The following is a 21,221-nucleotide window of genomic DNA, read 5'->3' as shown; positions in this document are numbered from 1 at the left end:
AGATCGAATGTACTTTGCTGTTACACAGATAACCAACTGAAGCACACAAATCTGTCTGCACTTCCTTTCACCATGTCCAATAGCAAGAAAAGGATACAATTCAGATCAAATTTTGCCATCATTTGAACAATTTACATTCATGCATTTCAAAATTTCTTGCAACTTAATTTTCCAATCTGTGTTTTGGGCTTTTTTGTTTCCTTTTTTTTTTTTTTTAAGTTTACTTTCCTAAAGAAATGACACAAGGCAACAAGGCATCTTATTTGTCTGTGCTTGTTCACCCATAGGTGAATTTTAAACTATTTTGGCAAGCAGGGAAGAGCCTCACAGTCACTTAGAGGTGCAACACACAGCACTGCTCCTCCAGGAAAAAAACATCACTGAAGATTAGATGAGGTGCATGTGAAAAAGAGCTGGTCAGCAGATCTTGCCAGGGTCAGCAGATCTTGCCAGAAGGAAATACAATTCCAAGTTGAAAAGCCACAGGCAAAAAAAAACTCTTCAGACAATACGTACACTGCAATAATATGTATACTGCAATATCTCACAACCTCAAGTTCTACTTACCATGAGATTTGGCATGAACATGTGAAACCAATCAAATTCCCCTCCTCCAGCTACTTCAAAGGCCTGGAAGAGCCCCTTGTGAGATATATCATATACTGAAAATATCAGACATGACAGTGCACTTCTTGCAGATGCACTGGGAGATGCAGCTTTTAGGCAAGATCAGAGATTAGGAAGTATTCCTGTTCTCTTATCTGCCAGGAGCCTGTCTTACTTAGGGATTCCTTCTCCTGATTCAAGTACTACCAAGAAAATTCTTGGAGCTAGAAGAAACAAAGAGGGGTGATTGATGATTGATTTAATCTCCACCTCAAACACCTTTTTTCCAGGCAAATGGAATTCTTGTGCTTGTTTGTTAGTCTGAGGAGACCTACCCTTCACTGGGCCATTAAAAATTGTTGTTTATACATACATATGTAAAAAAATGAAGCCCTTTTGCCAACTCTTAAAATACCCAGGCAACCAAATAAACTGCAAACCTAGAATTTAGCCATTACTTATTTCTATTGATAGGCACCTATTTCCTCTCAAGTTCTTCTTGTTCCTACAGCACACAGGACAGCCATTGCTACTGAGAAAAGTACTGCCAAAGAGGGGCTGTATTTTTCCCATGCACATGGGCATTATTCTCTTTCCCCCAAAATAGCAAGTTCAGAAATGAACACACAGAAAAGTTCAACATCTTCTAGCAATGCTTACTTACCCTGCACAGACAGAAAGAACTCCCTGCCATGTTATTTCACATCAGCCCTCCAGTTTTCCTAACATAAACCAGCTTCAGCAGCACTTCTTTGCACAAAATATTCTCATGAACTCATTTTTCATACTTGATAGCCTTTGTCAACCAAAGTGTTTCGGTTCCAGCTTCATATTTAGGCATCTGAAACTCTCTTAGCTTGCAGTCTCAAGAACACAAGAGGTACATGCACTCACAAATCAGCTTCTAGCAAGGCAAGTTACAGAACAAAAGGTCCTTTCCTGTTTAATTTCAGTGAGGTAGTTCAGTGAGAAAATTCAAACACCACACAGACAATTCACTACAGCATCCTCCTACAGTAAGGCTAAACTTGTTCCTTTAAGATCTTGTCTAAATTTGCTTCCTTCAGACACTGATTCAACTGAATCGATAAAAAAGCTCTCAAAAAAACTCTCGTGCTCCTACCCATAAAACAACATAGTCAGCTACTTTTTAACAACATTTTTATTGGATGTTTTCCTCCTTCTGAGCTATAGAGAAATTCAGAACCAGCACTTTGTTTCCTCAATATGTTGACACTGCAAGAAGGAAATAAAAGTTGTCCATAGTCTCATAATTGCTCTGTATTTTCTATGTGCTGCACACACATCACAATAGCTAGTAAAGAAACTAGGAAAGGAATCACCAAACTACAGCTTGTTCCACCTTTTATTGAAAAGAACAGGCAAAATTTTCTGTGTCTGATCCCTTCAACAAACAAATCTAAATGTATCTATTGGTGCTTTTGATAGCTACAGTATTCACTAACATTGCAAAAGGTACCCACATCTCGTGTTAATCAAAGCGTTAATCTCAAAGTGTCAATCCTGTAGCCTCTGAGATAGGATTGTATGTACGTTCCTGTTTACTAACAAGTAACTGAGGTATATAAATGCTTAAATACCTCTACAAATCTGACCTCTTGTAGCTAAACAAGTAGTTAGAAGGCTCATGGAACTTTCAAAGCATTTCAATTTTGCAATTTGAATTTTCCTTTCTTTTTAATCATTGGTCCTTCTAGGATCCCCACACACCCCACAGGACAGCAGCTCCTCCTAGTAACAAGGCACCACCACCCATCCTTGCTCCTCTAGAGTTACTGTGGGAAAGACAAGAGATAGGCTGAGGACTGAATCTGAGAGCAAGCTGTCGAACAATCATGTGGGAGTCCCCCAGTGGGAATATAGCACACCTCACACAGGTCATGCTACAACTGAGCCAAAACTGCCCTGCACTGGGCATAAGCCACAGGTGCACACAAAAGACTAGGTCACAAACAGATTCATATGTGAGCCCTCTAACACCAGTATCCCTGGCCAGAACACAGCTTCCATCAGCTTGGCATGAGACGCAGCATTAAAAATTTACCTGCATCTATGTGCATTAAGAGTGCCATGTTCCTTTCATCCCCTAAACCTGCAGTTTTACTATCCATATACAATGGATATTTGATTTAGCTGGTATAGCCTGTACACTTTACATCTTATTATGGGCTGCATAAGCACATCTCATTTGAATACTGCTACGGTTTAACAGGATCACTTATTTTATGTAAACAGACGAGGCATATCAGTACTTCAGAAGATACAGGCCAAACTTTTCTCCCACTGACAAACTGTTGCACTCTTCACTCACTGTTTGAAATACCTAACAAAGCACCTTCCATGCTTAACATTTAACCTACTAAGAAGGCAAAACCAAAATAACAGATACCCTCTTAAGTCTCAGCACATAGTCTGCAACATAAACAGAGTATTTAAGATTGATGAGGCTTTTTCCATACTTATGCACAGAAATCTCACAAATGTTTACACACAATCATCAGCTCCAAATGGTGTCTACTCTGTTGATACTCAGAAGGATGCATCTGTGGAGACCTGTCTACCAATTAATGTAATAGCCACAAATTCAGAGATTGGAATGTATTTCAAAATGATCACTAAAGTGACCTACTCCACATATTGCATGTTATCTCTTTGACACAAACCCACGCATTTGAAACTCAACTGAGACACTGGTTCTGTAATCACAGATGGTTGCAGAGCATGGCTCTGGTTTCTCACAACTCAGAAGTTCACAAATTTCGAAATGCTTATTTTTACCCTCTGAGCATCAGTGAGGTCTTCCTGCAAAATGAACTGTGCAGACATATGCAGCCTAAACTCAGGTACCTGCACACTAGAGTAAACATCCATTTGCATGCTTTGGTAGTTAAAACGTGAAAGTCAAAGACAACTACATCCATTTTGCTTGAAAGGAGGTGTTGAAACATGAGAATAGGTGGCCTGGGACACTGAAAACACGTTTATTGGTGAAAGACAAGAAGGCATTCTCATATGCTCTGTGGTTTTACAAGTTATTGCTAAATACACTGACCGGGGCTACTTAATGAAATGAGTAAGTACGAGGTGAATCAGGATGCTAATGAACTGCATTGCAGATTTATGAACATACATTAGCCCAAATCCTTACTCTTTTAAGAGGTTGCAGAGGTTATAAATATACTGCTAAATTTAGAAACATGGGACAGAAGGACCACAGTGATGTGGCTCAAGTTTGGACAGACACCCAGAAACTAACAGTTTTTTAGAACCTAAACATCTATTGTAATCACTTTCCTATTGCATTCCAATGTGAATTGTGTGAATTCAGCAAAGATCTAGAACCAAAATAATTTTATTAGACTTTCCTGTTTCCAGCAGCTTGGAGTAAGATATCAGTATATCTCCCTCCAGGCCATGTAAAGCTATGAACCAAGTGATACTTCTGGTTTTGGAAAATCCTCTGCAAAACACTTCCAAGCAGAACAGAAGGGAAATAGCACAGCTGCTGCATGTGTATGGAGTTCTACAAGAAGCAGCTTTTCCACTCTGTTCATTACCTACAAGCAGCAAGCAAAGGAAACAAGTGAAGAAGTTCTGTGGTGTCAATGGCTGTCTGCTGAAATATGCAGAAGTGGCATCTCAAAAGTACCAGCAGACACATTCACTTTTGTTATAAACACTTTGAAACCAAATCCTTATGATGGTAAAATTGGGATTTCAAAGGACAAAATAATTTTGCCCAACTGCCAAGCACATTACTTATCAGTAGTGTTCTTCTGCCTGTCCCTTTCATCCTACTCTCCAAACACTATCTGTGAACAAGCTGATCTACTCTTTCAAAATCATTAGGTGAACACAAAGCTGAAAATAGTTACATGACATGGGCCTATCTTCTGGCAACAAGTAAAGAAATACAGCTCTAGTGTGGCAGAGAACTGAAGAAAAACTCCTCAGAGACAAAGCTCCAGGGTAGCAAATTCCAGGCTGCAGTCACAAAGCCAGGATAACACTAATAAGTCAGTACTATCAACACACTCACAGGAAAGCTGTTCTACTTTCAAGTCCATCCAGCTGTTGTACCACTCATTTAACCTGTAAAGGACTCTGCACCTAACCAATTCAGTATATTCACAGAATTCACAGAATGACTAGGTTGGAAGAGACCATAAAGATCATTGAGTCCAACCCATGCCCTAACACTCCAACTAAACCCTGGCACCGAGTGCCACATCCAGTCTTTTTCTAAACACATCCAGAGATGGTGACTCCACCACCTCCCCAGGCAGGCCATTCCAGAACTTTATCACTCATGAACAACTTTTTCCTATTATCCAACATACATTTCCCTTAACATAGCTTGAGACTCTGTCCTCTCATTCTGTCAAGCTGCTGCCTGGTGAAAGAGACCAACCCCATCTGAGCACAGCCAACTTTCAGGAAGTTGTGGAGAGTGATAACGTCACCCGAGTCTCCTTTTCTCCAGGCTGAGCACCCCCAGCTCCCTCAGTGGTTCCTCACACGGTTTGTGTTCCCAGTCCCTCTCCAGCCTCGTTGTCTCCTCTGGACACACTCAAGCATCTCAATGTCCTTCCCAAACTGAGGGACCAGAACTGGACACAGCACTCAAGACGCAGCCTCATCAGTGCTGAGTGCAGGGGAAGGATGACCTCCCTGCTCCTGCTGGCCACACCTTTCCATAACTATCTGCTGCCCTCCCAAGAAATCAGAAAACCCCTCAGCAACCCCTGATCCCAGTTCCTCACACACAGGCCTTCTTTACAGGCTACACTGTAACTGGCTGTCCTGCTGTCCTTCTGAGGGACAGCTACCAGTGCAACATGCAAGATATGCATCCTAGCAAGGCAAGACCAGGATCTCCAGATGCAGCACGGAGGGGATTGGACACTTGCTTCAATTTCACCAGCAGTCATGGTGTTGTTGAGCCGTGGTGTAGGCTCTTGCTCTCTCTCAAAAGCTGCACACCCTTCCTGAGATAGACTTCTCAACATAAGAGCAGGATGTTGCATGGTCAATAGAGACAGACACACTCCTGGAGCTCCAGCACAGTGCTTGACATGCAGGATCACCAGGACATTTAAATTCTTGCATGTGGACATGCTAAGATCCTGTATCCATCAGTGATTTCAATCAAAACTGCAAAGCAGGTCAACTAAAGGCAAGGGAAGGAAAGAGGCAGGAGTAGAAAAGAGCTCCTCTACTTTTTTTTTATTATTATAAAAAGAAGTGTACAGGAAGCAATAGCTCGTCACTGAGTGCGTGCACATTTTCATACAAATCTATAAACTGTGGTTAATATTAAAGTTATGCTCCCCTGAGTTCTTTTTTAGAAAGGGAAAAAAAGAGTTTTCATTACAAAAGTTTTAAGTTCAAACACAGAATCACAGTATTAACTTATATGTTCAAACCATCTGAAATTTGAATGGCCCTTTAAAAAAGCATTCAATAACTGAAGGTCTGATCTCAGATTCAAGACACATAGGTATTTGCAAATATGTTTCTAATCTAGTAAGAACTATCACCAAGAGAATATATTGGTCAGATTTTATACTAAATCATCTATGAAAGACAGCCAGTGTCCCATCCCCTGACAGGACAAGGAGAGCTACAGAATCCTTCTTTCCTACTGGCACCGGCTGGCAAAGCACATGCTGTGATATCGCTTCAGACAGACACTGTTACACACCACTCCCATTAAATCTGGAGCACACTTATCTAGGGCCTGCTCTCATTTCTACATTTTCAAAGACTGTCCCAAATCTCTCTCTGCAATTTTCCTGAATAGCAAATAAGGAAAAAGAAGATGCTTTCCAAAAAGTATTATTTTAAAGAAAGCACTCGTATGACTCTCCCACAAATAGACGGCAATACCACGTGGTTCGTTCACAGTTGTGGTGGCAGTAGCAGCAGTGTTTCATCATTTTTACCATATGGAAGAAAGAATATACTGAAAAAATCAATCTAACTCTTCTAGCACCAAGCTAAATCCGAGTCTACAGTTAAGATGCCAGAGTGCCAGACACTGTGAGGACTAAAATTTACAATAAGCAACCTAAAATTGAAATTACAATAGAATAGCCAATTCAAGTTACTGAATCTTGGAAGTCTACTGCCATCAACAGCAGGGCACAAACCAGTGCCACAGCCAGAACCCAGATTTTTCAATTAATAAACTCATTTAGCTTAGGATAATTAAATGGATATGTTTTTCCCCTACTGTATAAGGTCTATCCCCTACTAAAATACAGATGAGAAACCCTTGGAATCTGTTTAGTTTGGGTTTTTAAACTTTTTTTTTTGCTTTACTGTTAGCTTTCCAAGAAGGAATATGTCCATTAATGAGGTGGACAGTAGTTGCACAGATACACAACTCTACAAAATGGAGAAGTGTCATTCCAGACACCCTGGGTATTTTTTTTACTAGTATTGTCACCGCCACATTTGCGAAACAGCATCTAACTTGTAAAAGTCTCACTTTTCCAACCCACCAGTTGCAACTTTCACCAAAGTTTTACCAAAGAAAAATACTCTTTTTCTTCATGAAAGCTAGCAAAAATAAACACCTCTGTTATATGGACATCTGCATCAGTACAGGTATTTTCCTCAAGAGAAAAGCCCAGGCTGTGCCTGTGACACGAGTTATGTTCAAGAGCTAGGTTAATTTGAACTATTTTCAGAGGTGAATTCGGAAAAAGCCACAAGTGTTTAGAGGAAAAAAAAAAAAAAGGAGAAAAACTGTGAGTCTCGGCTTTTCCGCAGCTCCTTGCCCGAACCAAACAAATCCCACGCTCTTATCACCAAACACCTGGATCAGGAGCGTTGTGCCACGTCCGTGCACCCCCAAACCAGTGAACAGCCATAACGGAGGAGCTGAAGACACGCGGGCCCGGGACCTTACGAACGGCCCCACGACTCGCATTTCCCCAGGTTTCCTGCCCAGCTGCAGCTCCCGGCCGGCAGGGCAGGGCATGGCAGGGCAGCGCGGGTCTCCTGGCGGGCCGCCCCGGGCACCGGCCTGCCGGCCTGCTGTCGCCCCGCGAGCGGGGCCACTCGCCTCAGCCCGCCCGCTGCGAGGCAGAGCTCGCCCGCCGCCGCGAGGCCGGCGCCACCGGAGAGGCCCCTCGGCCCCGCCGCCTGCGGGGTCACCGGCGGGGCAGCGCCGGACCGGCCCGGCTGCGCCTCTCTCGCCAGGCCCGGGGAGCGCTCCCAGCAGCGGGAGCGAGCACGGCCGCCGCGCCCTGGCCACCTCGCTGCCCGAGCGGGCGCTGCCCGGCAGCACCGCCGGGCCGGCACCTGGAGGGGCAGGGCCGGGTGCGTGCCGAGGGCGAGCAGCGAGGGGACACGGCCGCGCCGCTCGCAGCCCCCTCCCCTCCTGCGGGGCACCGGGAGAACCGCGGCACCCCCCATCCCCTTCCCCTCGCACGCACCCGCCACGACCAGGGTCGGCCCCAGCACGGCCCCGCCGCCCCCCGGCCCGGAGGGACGCGGCAGCGCGGCCGCCCCCCGTCCCCGCTGACCTGCCGTGCCGGGCGATGGGAGCGGCGGGGCCGCCGCTGGCCGGGGCGCTGCGGGCGGAGCGGGCGCGGGGCGCGTTAGCCGGACAACGTGCTGCACGATTCCGCGCGGGGCGGGGCCGCCGCGGGGCACCCTGGGCGCTGTAGTCCTCCCCGGCTCCCGGTTGGGCAGCAGCGGGCGGCAGCGGACTACAGCTCCCAGCCCGCCGGGCCCGCCCGCCGCCGGCCCCTCCTCCCCCTCCTCCCTTGCTCGCCCCGCGCGGCTGCTCCGCCGGCGGCCGCTCCGCTGCGGGACGGAGCCGCGGGGCCCCGTGTCCGGGCCGGTGGTAGCGGCCGCTCGGATCTGGGCCGGCGGAAGGGCCACCAGGGGCTGTGGGGATTTCTGCGGGAGCCTCGGAGCGGAGCGTGCGGTGGTGCCATCAGCGGGCGCCTTCAGCTTCCGTGGGGGCGGGGGCCCTTCTGGCGGGGAATTGAGCCACCTCTTGGAGGCCGCTTCCCTCTGTACTGGTGAAGCAACTCTGCGGCCGCGGCGGCCGCTCTCGGCCGAGCCCGGCTTGGCACCGACCTGCGAGCCCTGGCCTGGGAGCCAGCAGCGCTGCCCAGGTGTCGCGGCTGCCGTGCCTGCTGGCACACGCGCGGCCGTCCTTGGGAGCCGGCTGGAAATGTCTACAGGTGTAAGGAGTGAGAGAGCCCTTAGGGGTGCGACTGCACGGGGTGTCCATGTGAAAACACGCCGTGGGTCTAATGAAGACTGAAATCGCAGGAATATCACACTCTGAATTTATCCATTACTTCCTCGATGTGCAGCCCTGCTTGCCACTGCTGTTCCAGCCCTTCGCTTTCTCCCTTGCTTTCTCTCTCCAGCAGGCCTCTCCTGCTGGAAACGAGTTAAATGTTTCACCCACAAAACATGAAAAATCTGTGTTACACCACCTCTCTAAGAACAAGGGGCATTTGGTGATACTCCAAATTACTAGGCTGACACATACAAATATTTTACTGGTCAAGAAAATATTTATTTTCAGAAAGATGTGTCAAGAGTTAATTATAACAACTGGTTGTGTCCTGGAATTGTCTCTACCCTCTTCCTGCTTCTCTGTTCTGTTTCTGATAAGTCACAGTTCAGTGACAGTATGGCTTAAACACCTATTTAGTCTGAGCACACATTTGTTGTCTAAATGCAGTTTCATTTGAACAGATGTGAAGGTATGTTTTCTGATTTTTTCTTACTTCACATCCTGGGTTAGTTTAGGATTAGGCTGAGTTTTGCAACTATGTGGTATGTGGAAATCAAGTCCAGACATGTTGAGACAGTTGGGAGTTTTACTTCCTGTTTCAACTTGCTATAAAAGCACAGAGCAGGCATTTCACATGTGAATGATCAAAACACACTGAATCAAATAAGGTGCAAGCTACACAGACCTTCAATTCTGAGGAAGAGCCATCCAATGTCTGACATAAAAGCAAGAAAATTTAACTTTGGGCATTTTAATCTAGTGTTGTACACTGATTCCAAAGACTTTTTTTTTTTCCCCCCACAACTGGTGAGTGAAGGCTGCCAAGAAAGATGGGACACTCTGCTAGATCAGAACACGGTGATTGATGCTTTTGAGGAGCGTGCCCGATGGCTTCATTGGCATCCAAGGACTTCAGCCCTTTGAGTGGTGTAATTTCCAGATGCAGCTGCTACCTCTGACCACAGCTGCTTGCCTCTGAGTCTGCTTCTAATCCCGCCTTTTCCAATCATCAGCCTTGCCCAGCCGCACGCTTTCCGTGCTGCCAGATCCACCACAGGGCTGTGCTGTAGCAGGTAAAGCCCTGGGAACGTTGGCTGAGCACCACAAAGGCCTTTATGCTCAGCAGCCTGAATATCAAGTTGCAGTACCTTGCACAGCTGATCACAGATTTTATCCTCAGATTTGCTCAACTACCAGTGTGTGCCAGGCCTATACTCGAGCCCCAGCTATTTGCAGTGTCATGTGTTTGGTTCAAGCTGATACTGATACTGAGTGACAGGTCAGTATTTTTGTCACTGCAGCTCCTTCTACTACACCACCAATGGTGTTTCGTTCAAACTCTGTGAGCCCCTTGACAGACCACAGATCTGTCCCCAGGTTTCCCACTGCTTCAGATGCAAAAGCTCAATCATTTTTTGGTCAGTGCATGGGAGCATTGCCTTAGCCTGCAGGAAATACCTCATCTGACCTGATCTGATCGACAAGCCCTGTGCTTTTGGGAATACTGTGAACCTTTGCTGGCCTGATTTTATTTTAGCTTGTGATGCTGCACCCTGATTATGCCAACAGTGCCGGTACTTTTGTGTATACTTACTTCAGGCAGTGTTTCCTTTGCTGGCTCAGCAAGAGCTGTGGTGGCTGAACATGCCTTTACAAGGACTAAAGTAAGATGCAGATCTCTACTGACACGCAACAATGTGGCTGGAGATTCTGCCTGTGCTGTTTCAGCTTCGTTTGTGGTGCTCAACACTTCTGAAAGTGGAGAGGGAGGGCTGAAATGGGAGGAGGTTTATCAAAAGCGAGGACCTCCGCCAGCAGGAGGTCTTAGAGGTTCCCTTGTGCCAGGACTGTGCCAGGGATCCCTCTGACAACTGTGGTGTCTCTGCAAGAGCCTGCAGGACTGTAAATTGTGTTCTGCTCCGCTGTCAGTAATGAATGAGAGAGTTGTGGTAATTGAATACTCCATTAATTAGCAATTGCAAGATGAATCACTGGTGTCTTCTGAGAAGCCTAATGTGACGTGTAAATGGTGTTCTTTACATTTAATACATTGAATATCTTCTTTAAATGCTGCTATTGGTGTGGGATTGTTTTGAGATCAATGGCAAATGCCAGTAGTGAAGAGAGGGCATGGTAGATGATTCCTGGATTTCTTCAGCGTTTCAAGTCTACTTAAAATGCACTTCTTTTTTATACTGAAACTGATCCTCATGGAATGGTTGCCAGCCACAGCACAGTCTATCTGAAGTAAGTAATGTGTAATGAGTGTAACGAGCCAAAAAGGCTCCTAATGAACATGCCACTGTTCCAGGGATTTTTGGGATTTCCAGGACTAGGAACGAGGAGGGGAAGTTAAGTGCACGTCTGCCTGCCCTCCCTCTCTTTCCTTCTTTTCTTTTCTCCCTCCTGCCTTCAACTTCCATCCTCTCTGCTCTCTTCTTTCTTAACAAGTTGTTTTTACATAAGGTTTCTTGAGAACTGAAAGGCATAATGGTGGCATCAGCCAGAAGAGCTCGATTGTCTCCAGTGATCTCTAGTTTGTAGCAAATAGAGACCCAGTGCAACATTTAAATCAGCGCCTGAGCAGATTGCCAGGGAAGGTACCAGGCTGTTTCCTAAATGGCCGTAAATCTGCCCAGGTGACGACAGGTCTTTAAGAACTTGTAATAAAGAAAAATCACCATTACCACCCAAAACAAAAAACCTTGAGCATTAGAAATGTTATTCAAGCATCTGACCTAAACTGGTGTTTGCTTGTTTCCAAGCCCAGTAGCTCGTGCTCTGTGGGACTGGAGGACAACTTTCCCTTTGTAGGAGCCTTCACCGGTTTAAACGTTGTCACACCTTCTTCTCTCGCCTTCTCTAGATTAGAGAGTTTTTAAGATTTTCTCCGTGAGAAATCCCCGCCTCATGGATACTTGGTTGGGGTTGGTACTGCACACTGCCTGGAAAACTCACCGGGACCCATCACTGCTGAGCACTCCTCAGATCAGCAGGATCCTTCCCCACCACCTCTGGCGTTTCCAGCCCGGGAGTAAGGCGGGGTGCTGTGACCATGGCTCATCGGGATGGCGACGGGAGCGTGTCACGGGCGCGCTGGGGCAGCGGCAGGGGGCAGAGGGAAGAGGGCAGAGGGAAGGTGGAAGGGAGCAGGGGCGGGGAGCAGGGGGAAGGGGGCAGAGGGAAGGGGGAAGGGAGCAGGGGCGGGGACGCGGCGGGGCCCGGGGCAGCGGCAGTGCCGCGGGGCTGCGCCGCCCCCTGCCGGCCGCGCTCCGTCAGCGCCGCTCGGGGATGCTGCGGCCGCGGGCGGCGCCGGGGACACCCCAGAGCCTCCAGAGCCCCGCGCCCCGCACTCAGTTTGCTTTTCTGGGAGACACCATCCATCTCAGAGTGCGAGGCAGAAGAAAGGCAGAAGGACTAGCAGCTTCGCGGAATTTCTTTGACCGTCCTCCCTGGAGGAGGCGCGGGTTTGTGTCATTTCGAGCTCACTCGCTGCATGTTTGTTATCGCTCAGAAAAGCACCCGAGGGCCACCTCCAGCGTGCTTCACTCCCTCGGATCGGGAGTGTGGTCTGAATTCACGTTGCTCCTAAAGAGCGTCATCTAAACATGCTAAGAGGGAAGTTAGCGAACGATTCTTCTGCGCCCAGGAGGGATACGGCTGTTCTGTCACTCGGGAAGCACAGAGATGGCAGCCTGCCATGTCAAGAGTGCCATCCAGAGCCAGTGCCCTCCGTGCACTGGTGTGTCTGCTCCTGAGGCTGGGAAGGTCTAGGAGATGTTCCTTCTACACTGCTGCTACGACAGAGCTGCTGTATGTGGCTGGAACTGGCTCCAACAAAGCTGATTTGGTAAATCAGAAGAACCAAACCACACACAAGACTACTTCAGCTATCTCTAGACTTTATAATTTTCCCTTAAAATTTGCATGAGTTGTGGGGACAGTTCATCACGAGTGATTGCTGTGAAGGGAAGCTGGTGACTGTGAGCAAGGCTTTAACAGCTCGGTTCCAGCCGTAGCTGCTGTGCTGGTGACTGCAGCAGGGGCTTAGGCAGGTGTGCAGTCCACAGCATGCATGTGGAGGAGGATGGTGCTGATGGCAGAGTGGGTAAAAGGCTGCAGCTCCTCTGTTCTCCCTCTGCATCATGCCTACCCTCTGCTCTCCCCCTTTGCATTAAATTTGTAGCAGACCTGCAGAGCACAGTGCATTGCAGAGGCATTCCTAGTAACACAGCTTGGGTACAGAAGCTGCATAGGCACAGAGCTCTTTGTGAGATCGTTTGTGTGGGAGGCATGTGGAGCAAGCAACATGGCATTGCTGTGACAGCAAGATGGATGTGAGACACCAGCTCTGGGCTTTCTTTGTCCAGGAGGCAAATTAGCCTGTGCTCTACAGGAAAGGCTGGAAAAGAAGACAAAACAGATTGTACACAGATGTACCTCTGCGAGGAAGCTGAGGATTGCACAAATTAATCTTTCTGTTCACCAGAGATAAACACAAGTCTCACAACAAAGCCTAACCCCCATAAGCTTTGGAAGACAAGGAGAGACAACAGAGCTATTATGTGTGGTCTACACATGAACAGTTAAATTGCACGGTGCTGTCTTCAACTAATAAGTTGAAGATTAGAGCTACAGAGCAGAAAATCTGGATTAATGCCAGTTTGCAATCCATAATGCACACTTGTCTGCCTCAGATTTGAAAGCTGTCTGGTATTATGGGAGGCTTTGGTTGTAATCCCTGCAAATAAGTAAATAAATGAGTTGAAGATAAAGACCAGTTAATGAAGCACTGAAAATCATTGCTGTTGTCAATGTGAGATGTGGACACAATAAATAGAATGAGGGGTCCAAATACTTGGTTAAAAGTTGTACTGAAAATCCTGGTTTGGCAATGGGTTTTTTTCTGTTAAATTCCTCTGTTCTCAAAAGCCTTGGGACATACATATGCAGTAACAGCTTTTCCTACAGCAAATTGAACTGGGAATTGAAAAAGCTGGGTGCTTCCTGCTCTCCACTGATTCCCCAGGAGATCATTCAAAGCAAAAACCAGTAAGTTAATTTGAGCAGGTGGTGCAAACATTTTCCCACATGCTACCTCCATATGTGGAATCAGTGAAAGTGCTGTAATCGACTTGCCCACTCATCAGCTCCCATATTTGCATGAGCTGTAAGACTCCTTATGTGTACTTGCATTCATTTGAGGACATAGCTTGCACAACTGAAGTCCCTGGCAAAGTTCTCTCTCACTTCAGTGGCTACAGGACCTGGCTCCAGGAGCTTGGGGTGAGTGGGCTAAAGATGGAGAGCCTCAAGACCTTTAGTATTGTATTAGTTTAATTATGTAATTCAATTAAAAGAAAAATCAACCCTGTCACATGATTACAATCCCTTTCTTACTAATATCTAGAAATACTCTGATTCACAAACCCCAGCTGCTTTTACCTTCATAGATTAGATGGAAAAGTGCTTAACACATGAAAGGTCCCTTCATAATGCCTTTCTCCTGAAAAAAGAATTAAGTTGTTAATAAAATCATTAGGGCACCCTAATGTAACATTGTGTTCGTGTACATGTTTCATTAGAAGGGAGTAGTTGCACAATGCAGAATCAGAACCTAAAATCCAAAATTATACCTACTACATATCAGAATATTCAATTGCCTCCCATGGATTTGAGTCAGAATGTCAATTCCCATGCCTGTGTCCTCTAATGGACCTTGAAACGAAGAGGTGGAATTTCCAAGAAATGAAGTGTGTTCAAATTTTCTGCAAAAAATCCTGGGGCGTACACCTAAAGACAAGAGTGAAGAGAAGGAAGGAGACATCCTCAAGATTTCTGAGAAGGTGGAGAACTTACTGGTTAAACACAGACAAGTTTGAAAAGGACTCTATTAGGAAGAAGAATCAAGAATAAAATTACCTCATGGTTGGAGGCACACAGTTTGTGGTAACTGGGAGCGTGGCTGCGGCAGAGCCTCATCCCTGAAGCACTACAGCTGTGAAAGGCAGGTGAACAGCACTGAAAGCAATGAGCCATGGCGTGGCCAGGGGCACTGACCAACCACCAAAGGGACACAGAGGTGCAATGCAGGAACAGAAGACTATAAAAGGTTGGGCTAAAGGACAAGGAGAGCAGCCACTTGAAGCCTTCTGGTGTGATATGATGTTAGTCTCTATGGGCAGATGCCTGAAGCCGTCTGATGAGGTGTGGTGTTACTCTGTATGGGCAAATGCTTAAAGTCTTCTGGAATTGCATGGTGATACTCTGTGTACCGTGGCTGTCACGACTGTGGCATGTGCTGTGGCATGTGATGTGACACATGGTCATAATGAACAGCTTCCACTCACCTGCCCTTGTGGTCCTGGTAGAGCAGTTTAAAGAGTTATCACCCTTCAATCAGAGTTTAGTGCCCCTAGTGAACTTGAGAGGATTTATGCAAATCCATCCTACCTGGCATGAGAGTTGCCTAGAAGCACTCTTGTAATCTGTCCCTCCATCTCTGGTGAGAATATAGGAATTAACAGCAATAACTTCCCAAGCCACTTGCTTAAGGGCTACCTGTGCCCTGCAACAAAATTTCTCCATCTGAAAACCTAAATAGCTCCCAGACAGGTTACTGCTTAAACTGGCTGCTTTTCTTGAGAAAAGAAACCCAAACTACAACAGTATAAAATCATACTGTTTATGTATTATGGACACATCCAGCTATGTGTGCTGGGCATTTTGTCCAGAAGGATACTGTGAGAGACTGTGAGAGCTTTGCCAAGATAAAAAGAATCCCCCATCTACTGTCTTCTCTTGGTCAACTAGATGGGTGAATTTGTCATAAAGGAAAATTAAGTTAGTTAAGCAGGACTTTCCCCTCATGATCCCATGAAGATGAGTAACTTTAAAAGTACATGAAAAATGTCTCACAAAAATAAAAGAAGAATGTTTTCAGCAATTCTTCCTATGGGAAACTGTAAGAAAACTTCTTGTAGTTCTCATGTTTCTACCATGCTGATTAATGCTTTACTGTCTACAGACAAGCTATAGAATGAACAACGTAACAGGCATTTTTAATACAAAACTATAGTAAGAATACTTAAGATTTTATCATCATAAGAGAGCAAAACAAGATCCTTCATATCTGAGTATCAGAGAGGACAGGCAGACTGACAAATGGTTGTCCTGATTAAAGCAATGATGCCAGTGTGGGGTGTTGTTTGCACGCAGGCTGTTTCCTTTCAATAAGCCTTTCCTGACCTTTACAGCAGGCAAGAGCAATGCTTGCTTGAGGACAGCACACTTCATGTGAGCAGTTCAAGGAAGCTGTAAAAGAACATGGATCCAGGCCCCAAGGCTTGGAAAAACCTCTGCTGTTGTGCTGTTGTTGCGTTACAGAAAAGCTGTAACCATTCACCTCAGCAAGGACACGGGTTTGAGTGACCCCAGCATGAGAGTGGTGCTCTTTCACCAGCCCACACACAGTGTGTGTGGTCACCTTGTCCTCCCCTGTGATGGCAAGGTCTGCCCAAACACAGAAGTACTGCAGAGACGAAGAGGATCCGTGTGCAGGTAGGAGTCAGCAGGTACATGTGGAATACCTGCCGTTGCACTGGACCTGTTTTCTGCTAAATGCTTCAGTAGTGCCATTATCCATGGCACTTCCTTCCCAATTCCTCACCCAGGGGCACAGAAAGCATGAACCTTGCTTGTAACCAAATATTCCTTTTCCCTACTAACCCTGTGCCAAGCACCAGTAAGAAGCAAGGCACTACTGATAGGTATTTTTATTTTTTGATAAAAGCACATTACAGGCAACATATAGATCACCTCTATACATCGGGTTGTTTGCATTATCTTTTGTTCATTCCATAAAGCTACACTTACAATATCACTAAAAAGTGATATATACTGTCCATTGATTACATAACAAAATAAAATACATGGTGTATTGGGGTCTCTTTTATGCATCCAGAGAGGAACATTCTCCTCCTTTGCATCAGCATTTGTGAACTGGAAGCCTCCACTGTTGTGATAAAATTAAACAGAGAAGTGGTTGTGCTATGCAATGTGACTCCCTAATTTATCCTAATTTACTCTGTTTTGGATTGGCTACTCCACAACTAGTATAATGGCATTTGTTTAAGATAAGACAGGAAAAGGGGCTATAAAGAAATAAGGTCATTAACTTTCAAACCCAGCAAAGGTGAAACAGAATTATACCAACCAAATGAGAAGTGGAAGAAATTTTTGTTGCTGCAGGTCTTGTAAATCTCAAGTATGGAAATCTGTATTGATAAGTGTAGGTGTTAGGTGAATGATGACTTGCCAAGTACACTGAACTGCTGTCACTATGCACATATGTGAAATGCTTAATACCCTCAGCTCCTAATACAACAAGTGAAAACAGACAATTAGTAGAAATATGTTCAAATATTTTCAAATTAGGTGTAAAATTTGCCAATGTTTAATCTTATCTTGTTCTCCCATTGCTCCCTGAAAAGTTTAAAGATCTACTTTTTTTTTAATTCCTTGGATGTGGTATTTTGGCATGTTACCACCAACCTAGCCTGCATGCTATTTGGACATACTAGTGTTGAAATGTATCTGATGTCCAGCATATAATAATTTTCTGTGGGGTAAGTGGAAAGTGCATTGAATTTTTTCTTGAGATACTTGCTCAAGGCATGGATCATATTTTCCTCTAGTTACAGGGAAGGTACAGCTAAAATTAGATTTTGGGCTTTATTTTAAGGTTAAAAAACACATTAGAAGTAAATCAATAATTCAAAGCATCTCTGATCATTGCTATTAATAGCAAAGTAACTGATATATAGCAAAGATTATACACCTGAGTTCCTAAAATAAACCTGCTGTGAAAAAAAAAAAACACTTGTGCTAGGAGAGTTGCTGAAATACATTAGTACATTCCAAGGATCAGTAGGTTGAGTTCTTCCTTAGGATCATAGTTGCTGCAGGTGGAGACATCTGCTCAGCTATGCAAGCCTTTAGGAACCCCACCTGGATGCCTCTCTGCTCTGCCCAGGCTGCATCTCTGAGTCTGCTGATGAGCAGAAGCACCTTATCCAATATTTCCTCTTGGACCAAGGGTTTATGATGGGGCAAGTAATACGTGGTGTTTCATATCTATTGATTTTCCCTGAAGGTCCCTGCAACTGGAAGTGAGTTCTGTTATGAAATGTTGACACATTTCCTTCCAGAATGAATGGAAAGATCAAGGGGAAATTCTCTTTCCCCAAGTTCATCTTTTCCCATTCTACCTGGACTTGCATCACTTCCATGCTGCACAGCCCTGAGAGTCTGTAAAACCACGACTTCTGTTTCATCTGATTCAATTTAAAATAAAGATAACTTTCAGTTTTACATAAAAGTGATTTCAGTCGTAATTAGATAACTTATCTTACACTGAAACACTGCTTTTCCTATTAACAGTTCTATTGAACTCAATGGACCTGAATTTATGGTATAAGAAATCACTCAACATGACGAAGCATTACAATACCAGACTTTACTATAGGAGACGCTTTTGTTTTGTATTTACAGGGACCCCGCCCAGTAGGCATCTTGTCTATGGGAGAAGCTCTTAAGCATATTGCCAGACAATAAACTACCAATAACAAATAGTTATAACATAAAAGGTACACTAGTATAACACCAGCAGAACACTATGCTGGCATCCTAGGACTTCTAGTTTTCCCCAAGGTAAATAGGCAGGTACTTTAGCAGCTATAGTACCTCTCTGTAAATCATGACATGAAAATCTCATTCAGATGTCTAAGGAAAATACACTTGAGAACATTAAACCAATACTTTTTAAAGCTACTCTTGTGTCTCCATCTCTATCTGGGAGCCTTCTCAGCAAACCCCAGCTGGCCCCAGCTGGCACACAGCGGGGGGGCAACCCCCAAAACAGACAGACAGCGGGGGGACACTCTCTCGTGCCCGGGGGTGCTGGTGGCTGTTAGGCTGTTTGCCTTTGCAGCAGAGAGAATTCTGGAGACAGCAGTAGAAGATAAAAGGGCGACTCTCAGCAGGAGGCCAAACCAAGGTTTATTCAGAGCCCCAGAGGGACCCTGGTTGCCTCCGGGGGGGGGGTGCCTCTAGCTCAGAGGCCCGAGGGAAATGCGGAGGCTACATTTAAAGATGGGAGGGAACGGAAGGTATATACATTGCTTGACCAATAAAGATCCCCCAGGCATCAGGCCATGGGGAATGGACATTTGAGATAACGTATAGGACAGTAGTTGGGGGGCTGACCTTTGGTCCCTAGCAAATCACCTGATGACTTTGTCCGAAAATTCTGGATATAGGGGATGGGATAGCAAGTGATTGACAAGGAAACCAGGGAGGGGGGTTTGGGGATGATCTCAGCAAAAGGAAATGCCTAGATAGGCAAAAGGGAAGAGGCACACTCTGGGAAAAACGTTTGGGAACAATAAGGGAATATAAAATCATGCGATTACAAAGTATTACAAAATATAAATGCACAATACTACACTCTTGCTACCCATTTTTTTTTTTTTTGTGGTAGAGCTCCTGTACTGCTGCTCATTCTTCTAGCCAGAGGTACCTTAAGTAGTCATGAACTAAGAACCACAAAAAGGCTCAGTTTCCTTGAAAAGCCATGAAGAATCCCTGCATTGTTCTTCCCCTCTGTTACAGAGTGATGGCAAATAGTCACTTCGGAATTTCAAGCGTAAACTCCAACAAAAAAAAAACTTCACAGGAAGTTGAGATGATCACTTTAAATCAAAATCACTATGCATCTGCCAGGAAGAAGATGTAACACTTAAGATATTATCAAGCCAGAAGAGCAAAGAAACAGGAAAATTCATGCTTCAAGCAGACGGCTTTTCCTTGCCAAATAGTATTGCAGAGAACTGCCTAATTAGGTATCACCCACATGGCCTTCAGATGCAGTTTAGCAGGCAGCTTCTTGCTGTCACTAAGCACCAGTTTTCTCTAGGATATATTAGTTTGCATTTTCCAGGGTCAATCTCAGTGTATTTCCCACCAAGTTTGTAACCACTCTTTGATAATCGGTATTGCTGCTGTTAGGGGGTTAAGCACATCTGAGTCCTCCCTTCTTATGGTATTTCCACAACACTTTGCTCTCCAAAATAACATGGAATGGAACATCACTTCTCACTGGATTGTCAGTCTACATGTCACATGTAAGACAATAAAAATTTATTTGCTTGTTTGATTTCATGAGATCCTTTAACCATTTTCTTACTAAGATGTAAGCATAATTTATGATTTTGCCAATGTCTGAAAAATCAAGTTATTCTAGTAAGTTTATTTTTCAGACACTGAAGCTGTTTCATCATTTATGACTTCACATACACTCAAGGAGTCCAATCCTACCTCCTCTACTTACCCAAACAGTTCCAGGAGCATGGATTATGAGAATGGACAGAATTCAAGGCCTCTAATAAAGAACAAGTGATTTTTCAGTTATGATTGTGCTATATTAATGGTTTGACAACTATGAGTTTCTGGTTGCACATTAAACCTGTGCATTAAAATTTGACACATAAAGCACCTCCTTTCCCTCCCTAAATCTGTAACAGAAAGAAATCAAGAAAATGTTACCACTGAAACACAAGTAAACCTCAGCATTCAGTCCCAAAAGGGTTTGATAAAGATGTGAACCACAGGGTACTCCGGCCTTGTTTTTTCAGTGTGACTCTTGCACATAGAAACTAAACCCCTGGAGATGCTAATTCTACCTCTGAGACACTGTTTCATTTACAGTTTCCTACTAAATTTTTTTTAACTGGACTTGTAGGATTAGCTTACCTTATGCTCTTTTGCAATGAGACAACATTGATGATGGAATCTCTTCTTGTAGCTTACTGGGCTGCTAGTTACATAACAGTACCTTGCCGTGGTTTAATGTCTTCTCAGCGGCTCAGTGTTATCACAGGCTAAATCAAATGAATATTTAAGAGGGCCAGGCCACACTGAAAATAGTTTCCAGCTGGGAAAATCTAAACTGAGTGACTGACTGAACGTGTAGTTAGTTAATATTCAGGTACAGATTTATGCTTATTTCTACAAAGGGTCCTAATAGTACAGCTTGATGCAGTAAAAGAAATAAAGCCAAAACCTCTTGTTATGCCTCCTGTGGGTTATCTGTGTGCTAAGTAGTGCTTATAAAAGTTTAGTCCCTTGCCCAGGGTAAGCCTGGGTTGCAGCACATGCCATTAAAGTTTAACGCACTGTTTGACGCACAGAATGTTTTCGGCCGAGGGCGGGGGCAGCTGCCACCCGCACCCGTTTACTTCTCCCGGGGAGGCGAGAGCGGAGCCCG

The 21,221-nt window shown here is 45.0% G+C and overlaps 1 protein-coding gene and 1 long non-coding RNA gene across 3 annotated transcripts in view; both read right to left on the bottom strand.

Moving 5' to 3' along the window:
* The window catches only part of TRABD (TraB domain containing), a 29,440-nt gene extending 21,156 nt beyond the window's left edge, over positions 1-8,284 (bottom strand). The window contains exon 1 of one of the 2 annotated variants that reach the window (XM_038153267.1): positions 8,163-8,284. The gene's annotated coding sequence lies outside the window, so the exon portion shown is untranslated. Of the gene's footprint in view, positions 1-8,072 lie in introns of both variants that reach the window. The other variant, XM_038153268.1, reaches the window with a different exon arrangement.
* A 4,505-nt stretch (positions 8,285-12,789) lies between these two features.
* On the bottom strand, positions 12,790-14,966 carry LOC119708369. The gene is made up of 3 exons (XR_005259062.1): positions 14,819-14,966; positions 14,537-14,689; positions 12,790-13,298 (listed from the first exon to the last, which is right to left on the bottom strand). It is a non-coding gene; the product is annotated as an uncharacterized LOC119708369 (long non-coding RNA).
* Between the last annotated feature and the right edge of the window lie 6,255 nt (positions 14,967-21,221).

This window comes from Motacilla alba, chromosome 1A, assembly GCF_015832195.1.
Source record: "Motacilla alba alba isolate MOTALB_02 chromosome 1A, Motacilla_alba_V1.0_pri, whole genome shotgun sequence".
NCBI lineage: Eukaryota > Metazoa > Chordata > Aves > Passeriformes > Motacillidae > Motacilla > Motacilla alba.
Note: the sequence above shows the minus strand (reverse complement) of the source record. Positions and strands in the feature narration are given on the sequence as shown.